Raw genomic sequence first — 13641 nt, 5'->3', positions numbered from 1 at the left:
CATAGAATACGTGAAGCAGGTTCAAAGAGATTACCAGGAAACTAAAAACTCTATTGAAAGCTGGCATAACAGCTTGAAAGAAACTAAGGACAGATTATCTGAACTGGAGGACAGATTTGTAATGTGGGAGCATGAAATGAAAAACTTCTTAAAAAAGAACAAGGAAACAAACAGCAATAATACAAAGGCTAGAAGATGATAAGAGGATCTATAAGGGGCTGGGGATTTAGCTCAGCAGCATAAACACCTGCCTTGCAAGTGTGTGGTCATGAGTTCAACCCCTGCTACCAGTAAAAAAGAGAAAGACAAAAAAAAAAAAAAAAAAAGAGGATCTATAATTTAAGAATTAAGAACGTAAAAGAAGTAGGGACACAAACAAATGAACTACAAAGGCTATTCACAGAAATAATCCAGGAGAATTTCCCTAATTTAGCAAAAGGTAAAGATACTCAGATGAGGCATACAGGACTCCAGCCACCTACAACCCAACAGAACTACACCCAGGCATATAATAATCAAAATTCCAGAAATCTAATATAAGAACAGAATACTAAAACCAGAGACAAGAAACAGATCACTTACAAGGGAACACCCATCAGAATTACAGACTTCTCGGCACAAACCATCAAATCACAAAGAGCGTCGGGGGAAATAATTCAAGCTTTGAAAGATAATAATCTCCAGCCAAGACTGATATATCCTGCACAACTTTCACTGGAAATTGATAGAAAAACAAGGTGCTTCCAGGATAAAGAGGAACTAGGGGAATTTGCAACCACCAATTTAACTCTACAGAGAGTACTGCAGGACATTCTAAAAAAGAAAAATACCAAGATTCCAGAAATAGTGGCAGAGAGGCCACAATGAATGGAGCAGAAAGCAAAATGAAGAAGACAAACTGACAACAAACGACAGAAAAAGAGCTCAACAGAAATGAGGCAGAGAAGGTTGGATGGTAAGAACAGCTATTTTGGAGAAAACAAGATATCATAATAGCTAGTGCTGATTTAACATCATCTTGTTTTGAAGTCCCATCAAGCTTTTGTTCTTCTGTCTCCACTGGTCTTAACATGTTGTATCTTATTGGATTTTATTATATGTGATAATATAAACAACTTTTATAGACAAGGAGATTACACAGAAACAATTGTTCATTTTCTGTTAGTTGATTCTAAATACCCTGTAATACTGTCATTCTCTTGAATGATTTTACATCTTGATATGTTTGATGGTACAGTATACGAAGTTATACTCAAAGATTTCAAGGAAAGAGACACTATGGTAACTACTTTTATGTCGGGATATCTTGTGGTGAAACACTATTTTGCTTAAATGGATATGTTTTGACCTGTGCTGTTTTGTTGTTATGTCCTCTTTTATCTAAATCTCCTTGTTTTATTATTTACTTTTTTATTTTTATCTTTTTAATTAAGGGAAAATAAATAAAAAATAGCAGGATATATTATAGTAACCCACTTTGATTTCCTATTAACTTGAATTGAAACCCTGTATTGCTCTCACCATCTTGTTTTGACTGATTTTCCTCTATTCTGTTTTGCTTGATAGTACCAAGTTCGAGAGTATAGGCAACAACTGTGAAGACAATAAGATTCATTATGTCGTCCATCTTGGTTTGACTATCATCTTCTTTTGAAATCCTGTAATGTCTCCAATGTTTTGGTTTTACTGGTTTTGCTCTTTACTGTTTTGTTCAATTTTATTATAACTGATGATATAGGCAATTCTTTTTAAGATAGCAAGAGGCATTATGGTAACCATTGTTGATCACCTTGTATTTTGTTTTTACAGTATGTATTATGTCCATCCTTTTGATTTGACTGATTCTGTTTTGTTACGTCACATTTGGCTTTATTCTCTTCAAAAAAAGTAATAAGAATTGTGGGAGTAATAAAACCCAAAATGTGTAACTGTCATTGTACAAAAGAGAGGAAAAGAAAGTGCTCTAAAGGATGTACCTGCATGTATATTTAAGTGTAACGATAGATAACCATATTACTGAGTTTTGTTGGATCATTGAACACAACTGTTTGCAGTCTCACTGTTTGAATGTCCACTTTATATGCTTTAATTTTGTAACTTGAACAACTACTTCTAAGATGACAATATGTAATCTATTAACTAGTGATTTCCTATTGCTTATTTTTTCTGAAATTCTATATAACTTGTACCCTTTTTCTGTTTTTTTTTTCCTTCTTAAATAAAATTTTTTAAAAAGAAGAAATATTAAAACCCTATAGTGAGCGCACAGCTGGTTGCATATACCTGTAATCCCCACACTTGGGAGGCTGAGGCAGGATTATTGAGAGTTCTAGACTAGCCTGGGCTATAAGGTGAGCTCAAGGCCAGCCTGAACCGCACAGCAAGACCCTATCACAAAAAGATAAATGAATAAATAAAACCGTAAGTGAAGGTTTGTTTCATAGTGAACCACTGATTCTTTTTATGTCAATAAAAAATAAGACTGATTATGGCAGTATACACCTGTAATCCCTGCATTTGGGAAGATGAGGCAAGAGGATAGCCACAAAGAGGCAGCCTGGGCCACATGATGAGATCAAGGGTAGCCTAAAATACATAATGAGACCCTATCTCAAAAAAAACAACAAACATGAATTCAACAAGCCCTGACCAAATCCTTCTAGGCCAAAATCTCTAAAGAGTCAGCTACCTAGATTTTAAGGACTTGCACTAAATTTTTATTCCTTCAGATCTATTTGCACATGCTAAGACAGCTGACATGATGTAAAAAAAATTCATTTAGTAAAAAGTCTAAAAAACCAAAACAATTTTCTTCTTGAGTCAACAGGTTAACTTTCTCTTTCTTTGAGAATCAACATGGCTAATAAAACTTCTGCTATGAACTTAAAACTGCTCAGGAAAAGCAAAGTCTTTTCAAAAACCAAGCCATATAATTCATCATATTAACAGATGTTTTTAGATAGCTCTACCATCAACTTGATTTATAAAATCAAGTGATTAAAAATAATCAAACAATAAGAATTAGATGGGAATTTTCTCAACCTGACAAAAGGTCATCTACCAAAAAACCTAGAACTGACATCACACATGGTAGTGAAAAACTGAATGCTTTCCCAAGACCTGAAAGAAGCAAAGGGGTCAGTGATCCCCACTCGTTTCACACAGGACTGGACATGCTGGCCAGTACAAAATGGTAAAAAAAGAGGAGTGTGTGGGCATACACAGAATAAAGTATAAGTAAACATTTTTTTTTGTAGATAACAGTATCATTTACATAAATGTCTTAAGAAATCTACAAAAGAGCTGCTAGAACTAGTAAGTTGTTTCATGCAGTTAAACATAAAAATCAAGTGTATTTATATATTGTAAGTATAAGATATTAGAAACTGAAATTTTAAAATACCAAAATATAAATAAAATCTTTAAATACCAAATACTGGTTTTTGTTACATCGCACATTATACCGAACTATTTTTGTACAAAGTATTTAAAGGTTATCTATATAAACTTTAAACGCATATCACATTTTATTGTTCTGAGACTGCCAACCTTCCTGGTTTCCTCCAGGCGGGAGAGAACTTAACCGGTACTCCACTGACACAATGTGCCCAGACAAGACAAGCAGGCGGCTTTCTGTTTAAAGCCACATTTAAACAAGAGCCCACGGTGTGCATCAGAAGTCAGGACCATGCTATGGATAAATGTAAATTATGGTGGTGGAAGAACATTTTGCATCCAATTTTCCTCTCTAGAAACTTTATCTTTTTCTCATAATTTTATAAGTCAGCCTCCAGCCTGTGCACTCAGGAGAGTAAACTCCAGCATGAGCTCATGTAATTCACCAATCTACTCTACCCTATGACTGAGAAGTAGAATAAATGAGGCCACAAGGCCTTCTTTTCCTTTTGTTCCCTCCTTTGAAATGAGTTGAGTGGTCCTCTCGGTTCTGGTAAAGTCCTGCATTCATAAGTGCCATCATCACACTGTTAGGTTTTCTACCCTGTCGATGATGGGAGTTTTACCTTTGTTGAGTTTGTATAAACAAACACACAATCAATCAAAGTCAAACATAACACCTGTATCAAATATGATAAAAAGGGTAAAAGACACACAAGACCTCCGTACTGAAAAACCTAAAAACACTGGTAATATTGTTAAAGATCTTTAAATGAGAATATTCATGGTGATCATGGAGTAAAAGACTCAAGTGTGCTCCAGTTCTCCCACAATTTATATAGAAACACTGTAATCCAATTCAACATCCCAAAGAAACTGACAAGGTGATTCAAAACATTTATATTGTAAAAAAGCAAGGAATCTGGCATTACCAAAGCAACTTTCTAAATTAAGAGTAACAGTTGGAAGTTGGAAAGCTACTTGACACTAAAAATTGTTGTAAGACTCCAGAAACTGGCAAACATACACATAAAAAAAAACCCCAGAAATAGGCCCATGCATATGTATTCATCTAATTTTCAATAAACATTAACAAGCAGTTCAACTGGGCAAGGATAATCTTTTCAACAAATTGTAAACTATATAATCACATGGGAGAAAGTGACTTTATTATATCGTGCCATATTCCAAATGAATCACAAATAAATCTAAGACCTAAAACTATGTAACTTCTACAAGCAGACATAGGGAAAAATAGACTAAGAACTCAAACAACATGAAAAGATTAATAGATTTCACCAAAATTTAATTGGTTTTTTTTTGGTCTTTTTCCTTTTTATCGGTACCGGGGATCAAACTCACGACTGCCTGCTTCCAAGGCAGGCACTTATGCCGCTGAGCTAAACCTCCAGCCCCTCCCCTTTTTTTTGGTAAAATTTAAGTTTTGTTTTAGGAGACATCAATAAGAAATTAAATAAACCAGAGGTTATGGGATATGCCTGTAATCACTTTGGGAGGCTGTCAGGAGGATCATAAGATCATGCCTATCATGGGAAAGTTAAGGCCTTCAAAAGACTTTGTCTCGGGGCTGGGGATTTAGCTCAGCAGCATAAGCACCTGCCTTGCAAGCAGGCGGTCGTGAGTTCAATCCCCGGTACCGATAAAAAAACTACAAAAAAAAAAAAAAGTGGATATAAAAAAAAAAATGAAAAAAAAAAACTTTGTCTCAAAAATAAAAAGAAATGGATAAGGGATTGAAGGGAGGGAAGGAGAATTGGGGAAAAAAAAAAAGACAACATATCATGTACAGGTCCAAATTCCCGATGATGAAGGTTATCATCATGTATATCTAAAATGTACCAATAAAATCTAATTTTAAAGAAAACAAAAAGGTACTAATAATTTTTCAAGTGCAAAAAAAAAAAAAAAGGACCAGGGATATGAAGACCCTGAATAGAATCCCAATATCAACAATAAATAAATAAATATGCAAGGTAACAAATGCCTGGAATCCCACCAAACCAAATGCTGAGTCAACAGCATTACAACTGAAGGCCAGCCTAGACTACATAGTGAATTCAAAGCCAGTCTGGACTATAGAGCAAGATCCTATCTCCCAGAAAAAAGGGAACTTACTAGACAATCTGTAGACTTGGATAAAGCATCTGCAAACATTTTAACAAAGAACTCTTGTCTACAATACAAGGAGACCAGGCACTGACGGAACACACCTGTAATCTCAGCATGTGGAAGGCTGAGGCAAGGGGATCATTGTGAGTTCGAGGCCAGCCTGGTCTACAAAATGAGTACAAGCCAGCCTGAACTGTATAGTGAAACCTCATCTCAAAAAAAGACAAAAAATTAGGGCTGGGGATTTAGCTCAGCAGCATAAGGGCCTGCCTGGCAAGCGCAAGGTCATGAGTTCAATCCCCGGTACCTCAAAAAAGACAAAAAATAAAGCAAAGCAGAATACATAAAGAATTTACAAAACAATTGTAAAATGAGAGCTGGGTGTGGAAGCACACACCTGTAATCCCAGTACTTGAGAGGCTGAGGCAGGAAGACTGAAGTGAGGTGAGGCCAGCCTGTGCTACATAGCAAAACCCTGCCTCAAAAACAAGCAAACAAGAATGAGATGACAAATGATTTATTAAAAACCAGGCAAAAGATTTACACTGACTTATTCAAGAAGTTCTACAGATGGTAAAGAAGCTCATGAAAAGATGCGTGTCTTTAATCACCAAGAGAGGAAAATAAAACAAAGAAATACCATAACACATCCCCTGGATGGTTAAGACTAACTACCAGGTTGCTAAGCGTGTGGAACAGTGGGAACTTGCACGCACCACCAATAGCAATACAACGTGATACAATCACTTAGAGTTAATTAGCAGATGATAAAAATTTAAAAGTGCATCTACCATAGAACCCAGGAATTCTCTTAAGTATTTACCCCAGGGGGGGAAAAAAGCATATCTCCACACAGCTTTATCTGTAGTGACTGGAAATAACCCAGATGCAATCAACAAATGAATAAATAAATTAATAGTGCTATATCCACCCGGCGGAGTACTAACCAGCATTAAAAATGGACTACTGACATGCACACCAATTGAGTTCCAAACTAACTTTGTTTAGTGAAAGAAAAAAATCCAGTAAAGAGTCTATGCTATATGAGTCACTCACTCTTCATAAAATTCTAGAAAATGCAAACTACTTTATAATGCTGGGGAACAAAGCAGTAGATGCTAGGGAATGAGGGAAACAAATTACAAAGGAACTCATGGAAATTTGGGGGAAGCAGCTTGATTATAGTGATAGTATCTTATCTGTCTATTTTTCATCACTGTAACAAAGTACCACAGACTGAGTTCATTTAAAGAAAATAGTTCATTTAGCTCTCAGTTCTGGAAGTTCAAAGGCACTGGCTAGGCTCTGTAAGGACCTTCTATCAGATGGCATCACAAATAGAGGAAGCTGGGTCAGACATGGTGGTGTGTATCTATAATTCCAGCACTAGGCAGGCTGAGGCATGAGAATCACAAGTCTGAGGTCAGCCTGGGCTACAAAGCGAGTTCAAAGCTAGCCTGAATTACAAAGCAAGACCTGACTTTTAAAAAAAGCTAGGTAGCTACAAGTATGACAGAGAAAGGCCAGGCTTGCTGTTTTGTAACAACTCCCTCTTAAGAACTAACCTGGTAAGAATGTCAGGTCAGCCCAGGAGTTCTCATTAATTGCTGGTGGGAATGCAAATGGCAAATGGTTCCACCATTCTTGAAAAACAATTCAGCGGCTACTAATACAGTTTAATATAGGCAGTTTAATATGGCATTATGACTTTCAATCCTTTTTCTAGGTATTTACCCAAAACATAGGGAAATTTAAGTCCATAAAAAGTCCTTCTGTGAACATTCACAATAGCCAGAAAGTTAAAACAATTCAAAGGTCCATCAACCAATGAATACCTTAAAGTGTGGGGCACCCTTCCATAAAAAGAGAAACAATACAAATTTCAAGATTCTTCAGAGACTGCAAGGAGAAAATGTGAAAAAAGTAGCAAGTTATAAAGCTGGAGGGATCACCACTTACTCAAGGAAGCAAAAGTGACAAAGATACAAGTAACACAGCTGCCCTGTTTCACCTAAAATCAGCATTTTAGAGTCATTTATGTAGCATGCAACTACAATTCATCCCTTCTCATTGTTTAGTGCAGGTATATCTTAAGAGTATGTACAAAGAGTGACTGAAAAATACAATGAATGTTTAAATTTTCTTACTTACTTAATTTTGAGACAGAATTTTACTAAACCACTAAACTGGGCAAGCTGCATTTGAACTTGCAATTGTCTTGCCTCAGCCTCCCAGAATGCTGGGGTTACAGGCATGTGTGACCTGAATGCTAAAATTTCTAAAAATTACAACGACAAGTACACATGCACTAACCTCCTCAAAACAGACTTAGTACCTTGTTCTTGCCATTTTCTGAAGCAGTTCTACAAGTCCTCTTTCATGAGTGTCTTTACAAGCTGTGATCAAAACACAGTGACTGCTGCTACCAAGTGCCATCACACAAAGGCAGGCTTGTATTGTCCTCAGCCACCTGGTTCAAAGGATCTGGCTCCGTGCGATTTCTCTTCCAATGTGAAAATGATCATAAAAGGTAGAATTTTGGATCAAATCAAGACACTGAGGCCACCACAACAGCACAACTGGAAATACAAAACCTGACTTCTAGAATTGCTTCAGAAAGTGGCAAAAGCAATGGGATAAGTGTGTTTGAAACAAGAAGTTACTTTGAGGGAGATTAACGGCAACGTGTCTTTTACTGTAACAGATCTAAAACCTTTTATCACACTTCATATACAACACCCCGGTAAACTACAATATTGTAAACTCAATCATATAGAGCAAAATAAATAGTTTTCAGTCAACTTTTTTGGGTTTTTGAGCTGGGGGGCTTGCTCTGTTTTGGGGTTTCTGGGTTTTTTTTTTTTTTCCCTGAGACAGGATCTCACCATTTAGTGCAAGATGCCTCAAATTCGTGGCGATCTTCCTGCCTCAACCTCCTGAGAGCTGGGATCACAAGTGTGTACCAACACATCCAGCTTAACCACTTTTTAAATACAAAACTCTAAACTCATACACTGAATTCTGTTGTGGTACAAGGAAAGAAGCACAGAACTCAAGAACTGAGGCCTGAAATTTAAAGCTAGGTTTTGACCGCTTAAAAGCTCTCAGCAACTTATATACCTTATTAATAAATTGAAGGAAGCCAGGCATGGTGGTGCATGCCTGTAATCTCAGCACTACGAAGGCTAAGGTAGGAGTACCTCCACAAGTTCAAGGCCAACTTGGACTACCTAGTGAGGCCCTACCTCAAAAAATAAATAAAACAAAACAAGTAAATCTCAAAAGATCCTTATGAGCAGAGTGTGGTGGTGCACACCTGTAATCCCAATACTCAGGAGGCTGAGGTAGGGGAATCACCATTAGTAGAGGTCAGCCTGGGCAACCCAGTGAATTCAGAGCAGCCTGGAAAACAGCAAGATGCTGTCTTAAAAAAAAAAAAAAAAATACTCAAAAAGAATTTTGTAAATTATCAGGCATGACAGAGTGGTCATATTATTCACTGTGTACTCAAAGCAAAATATGTGACTAGAAAAATATTCATAAATACACTGATAAGCCAGGCATAGTGGTGCACATCTGTAATCTCAGCACTCAGGAGGCTGAGCAGAATTGCTGAGTTCAAGGTGAGTCTGGGCTACAGAAATGAAGTGAATGCCAGCCTGCACTACATAGTGATAAGACACACTGTCTTAAAAACAAAAACAAAACAAATACATACACTGATTAACTTTCAAAAGTAGTCCCTCCTCAAACCTCCTGGCTCTGCCTTTTACCTGTGTGACCTAAGAAGTCATTTAAACCTCTGAGAGCCTCACTTTTACACATCTGCAGAATGGAATTCAATAGTAGTATACAGCCACATATCAGGAGAATGTGTAAGGATACCTCCAACACTTAATAAGGCTTTGTAAGTTTTAGCTCCCTCCCCCAAAATACTACTATTATTTTAATGCTACCAGAACCATATGTAGCTCAGACAGCCTCAAATTCATTTCGATCCCCCTGCCTCAGCCTTCCTAGTGCTGGAATTACAGGCATAGGAACCACATCTGGCTAGCAGATCTTTTTAAAAAAATAAATCTACTTTAGAAAAGCTATTTTTGTTTGTTTTGGATTTTTTGAGGGGGGATGTTGTTTTATTGGGTTTTTTGATACAGAATCTCACTATGCATTCCAGGCTAGCCATGAACTCACTATGTAGCCAAAGCTGACCTTGAACTGCCTTAGCCTCCAGAGGGCTAGGATTACAAACTTTCCCCAGCAAGTCCAGTAAAAGCCAGAAATTTTAATGGCAGTACATTATATTTCTATGGCACAGCGGGGATTTGCAGTCTGGGCAGAACAGCATCCACTGGACTTCGAGGCCTGCGGGCGACTCTTACATACCTTAAAATTTGAAAAGCCCTGCATTATCAACAGGATGAGTGGTTGACAAATGTCAGCATTTAGCAGTTCAGTTTAACTATAAAGCCTGAAAACAATAGGAAAATGGCTGAATTACAGTAAAGCCAGCCACCAATGAGGTTCTGGCACAACCAGACAAATTAACCAAAGAAAAGTCAGGTCACTGGGATGGTGGCCCAAAGGGCTCCAGTGAGGATAAAGTGAAGTACCACAATGCTATGTGACAGCATGGCAACTCACATTTGATTCATTCTACAATATAATGGATATTTATGCCATAACCAAAATTGTTAAAAACAGTGTAAGATAAAGGTTTACTTCCCTTTTCTCTCCCACGGTTTATTATAAAATTGTAATGCTCATTTTCTCAGTTACATATTAGTGCTACTAATGACTTTACAGATCACCACTATTCACTGTTTTATTTTAGTCAATCTTAAATTACCCTTATTATCCTCAGTAATGTCACGTGCATAACTTAACATAAATCTGTAAAGTTCACTTTTCATTGGGGTATTTTTAAAACCACTGTGCAGACACGTTCTAATTAAGGAAAAGCCAAATGATTAACTACAAATAATATGGTGTTTTCAATACAGTGCTGCCTCACAAGTAATGTTTTAAGTAAAGGAAAAAAAGCTTACAAATACTAATAAAGTACTAATGATTACATAAGCACAACTAACATATACAGATGGCACTATAACAAGAATCAATAAGCAATCTTCTCCAGCTTTGTGGTTCATAAACTAAAAAAACAGATGTCTATTAATAAACACTCGGGCAAAAATATACATACATACACACAAGAGCACCGATTTTAGCCCGCTTCACTTGTCCCCAACAGGGAAACACCTCCAGAGAACTGGACATCCGTGCCCAGCCTGCCCCGCTCCTCAAGGGCTTTGGCCCCTGGTCACACTGCGTGCTCTCAGGCACTGCTCTGGGATCCAGAAACCTTGCTCTGAGTCTTTCCCAAAACAACTTTAAAACAAAGAGAAAAATACTGCACGACTACCCAGACAGTCTATTCAGATCGGATGAGGAATGAGGATCGGAAACATAGCCCGCTCTATGATACACTTCCTATACATTAGATAAGGAAAACCAGCTACGGACAAATAAAACCATCTCTGGGCAACTGTGAAAGAGGCATTGTCAGGGACTACATACTTTCTGAAATTTTCTGAATATAATATCCGAAGTCACCCAAGGCCTTACCTCTAGAAACTGGGTAACAAAATCTGAACCAAAACCCAAATGACTCCTCATCCATGTTCCCTCCCTTTCAGGACTGTGAGCATGAATGGTCAATAAAAAAACCCATCAACGAAGCAAGTCACAAGGGACTGTGCATCAGTCTTGGAAGCCTTGACCCGTAACGCTACTTCACTTGAAATGACCTGAGAACTTTCCATAAAGGTGTACCTTAACCATGGAGCTGGAGCCTCTGCCAATGCATTGTAAGCTGCCGCCGCAGGCACCAACAAAACATCGCACGCCCCTAAACCCAAGGCCGTGCCAGTCTCTCGATGACGACCTTGTGGCCATTGCTTCCCAGCGGGTCTGCGGCAACTGAAGACACCACAAGTAAAGGTCAGCGGCACCAGGCAGGGGAGTATCCACCGGAGGCTGGGCGAGGGGCGGCTGCCTGGAGAAGGGCTTTTTCACCCAGGACAGGGAAGAGGCCGCCAGAGGGGGCAAACATCCACCGCCAGGGGCGGGGCAGCCCAGGCGACTGCAGGGAGCAAGTGCCCTGGTGGAGGTCAGGAGTCCCCAAGGGGACCCCTGGTAGATTCCTGGGGTCAGCCAGGCGCCCACCCTGGGACAGTCAAGGAGCAGCTCTGCGCGCGACGGGAGGCCCCCCGCCTTTCACACTCTCGCACTCACACACTCACACTCACTCACACTCACCCAGCCGGGGGCGGGGCGGCGGGCACTGCCCTCGGCACAGGAAGTCGGGACGCCCGGGGGACGAGGGAGTACAGCTCCATACCGCTCGAACCCTGTCGGCCACCTCAGCCCGCGGCTGGGACCCCGGCCCGCCCCCGACTCCGCCGTCCTCGGCGGGCATAGCCCGCGCCCCGCGCGCCTTTGTGCGGCGCCTCGCAGACCTGCCCTCCGTCCGCGGGGACCCGTACCCGGCCACCTTACCGAAGCTTCGCGGCGGGCAGCTCTTGCCTCGGCGAGCGCGGCGGCCGAAGACCCCGGCGCGCGAGCACTGCGCTCCCCGGGCGGCCGCCGCGGGCGCGCGTCCCCGCAGGCTGGTCTCTGAGGGAGGGCAAGTTCCAGGGCACGTCGGAGCGCGCCGGCGCGGGGGCGGGGCGGCGGGTGGGGTCACGTGACGGGTGGGGCGGGTCACGTGGTCGGGCGAGCGGGCGGAGTGGAGCGGGTCGGCCGCAGCTCCTAGGACGGGCTCTGGAAGGGGAGGGGGGCGGGGACCGGAGCGGGGGCGGGGGCGGGGGAGCGTTCGGGGGGCGGGGCGGCGGGGAAGCGGCTGCCGAGTGGGCGTCCACACTTTGTAAACACAGAGTGGGAAGTGTGGGGAAAATGCTGGCGAGGCGAGTCTGAGCGGGAAGCGCGCGAAGTGCGGATGGCGGGAAGAGCGCAGGAGCCCCCGCCCGGCCTTCCCAGCGGGCCGGAAGTGCCGCGGGAGACTCGGAGGGCAGCAGGGACCCCGGCGACCTCAGGCCCACCGCCGGGGCGCGCGGAGCCACCCTCGCCGGGGTCTCTGGCCGGAGGGCGGGGCCCCCTGGGCCTGTGCTCCTCAAGGCCAGCTCGGGCTTCAGCCGCCGGGGCCACAGCGTCGGGCCCCGGTGGCAGTGCAGGCCAGAGAGCCGGGCGGACGTCGAGGGTAGGGTAGGAGCGCGTGGCCAGAACTGCACGCATGCGGACGGAGGACACCCGAGCTGCTGCTTCACCCGCGTGCCTCCGCTGCCAGAGAGCCTATTGAGGGAGACTTCTTTCTGCAGTGTCTGAGGAAAGTAGCCGAGCAGCATCTCATTCATTAACCACTTGTAGAGTCTGCCTCGGATGGTACCAGGATGAATTTAATGATACAGATCAGAAAGAAAATAAGGAAAGCGGCGCATCGTTCTCCAGCCACACTGGAGTTCACTGTGTGCTGTCTTCATACGTGAAGACACATCAGTGTCAGATTTCCGTATCACACTCTGAACTCCCAGTTGTGCTTTAAAGAATGCAAAACTCCACTGGGCTGTTGTCGAGACTTTAACAACCGTAGCTTACAATTTTCTTAAATTAAATGTAATGAGGGTAACATTTTAAAATACTGTCTTAGAAAAACGCTTAAATGTTAGGCATGGTGGTACACACCTATAATCGACTAACCAGAGCCCTATGCAGAAGTATCACAAATTGTAAGCCAGCCTGGGCAATTTAGGGTTGCTTTTGTGTCAAAATAGGCGCAGTGGTGCATGCCTGTGATCCCAGCACTTGGATTGCTGAGGGAGGCTGAGGCAGGAGGGTCGCCTCAAAATCAAGGAGTGTCCCTTTAAAAGGAATTTTGCACAACTGTGAAACTATCTTTCCACTTGCTTCTCCCTTCCCAATGGCATTTACCTTCTCTGTCTTCTCTGTCTGGCTTCTAACTTGCTCCGTTTCCTGTCCCTTTGTTCGGTACACGAAGTATTACTGCTGTATGTGTCTGAAACTATATGCCGTAGACTTCCCTTGTGATGTTTTGTTCCA

At 41.6% G+C, this 13641-nt stretch overlaps 1 protein-coding gene across 9 annotated transcripts in view; it reads right to left on the bottom strand.

Moving 5' to 3' along the window:
• Arhgap12 (Rho GTPase activating protein 12) overlaps window positions 1-12223 on the bottom strand; it is a 111943-nt gene extending 99720 nt beyond the window's left edge. For 6 of the 9 annotated variants that reach the window (XM_063253738.1, XM_063253743.1, XM_063253746.1 and 3 more), the window contains exon 1: window positions 12085-12223. The gene's annotated coding sequence lies outside the window, so the exon portion shown is untranslated. Of the gene's footprint in view, window positions 1-11358; window positions 11506-12084 lie in introns of all 9 variants that reach the window. The other 3 variants (XM_063253740.1, XM_063253748.1, XM_063253739.1) reach the window with 3 other exon arrangements.
• Between the last annotated feature and the right edge of the window lie 1418 nt (window positions 12224-13641).

This window comes from Cavia porcellus, unplaced genomic scaffold (genome assembly GCF_034190915.1).
Source record: "Cavia porcellus strain 051 isolate PalLab524CR breed Dunkin Hartley unplaced genomic scaffold, mCavPor4.1 scaffold_7, whole genome shotgun sequence".
Lineage (NCBI taxonomy): Eukaryota > Metazoa > Chordata > Mammalia > Rodentia > Caviidae > Cavia > Cavia porcellus.
The sequence above is the reverse complement of the archived record's forward strand: the minus strand, read 5'-3'. Positions and strand labels throughout refer to the sequence as shown.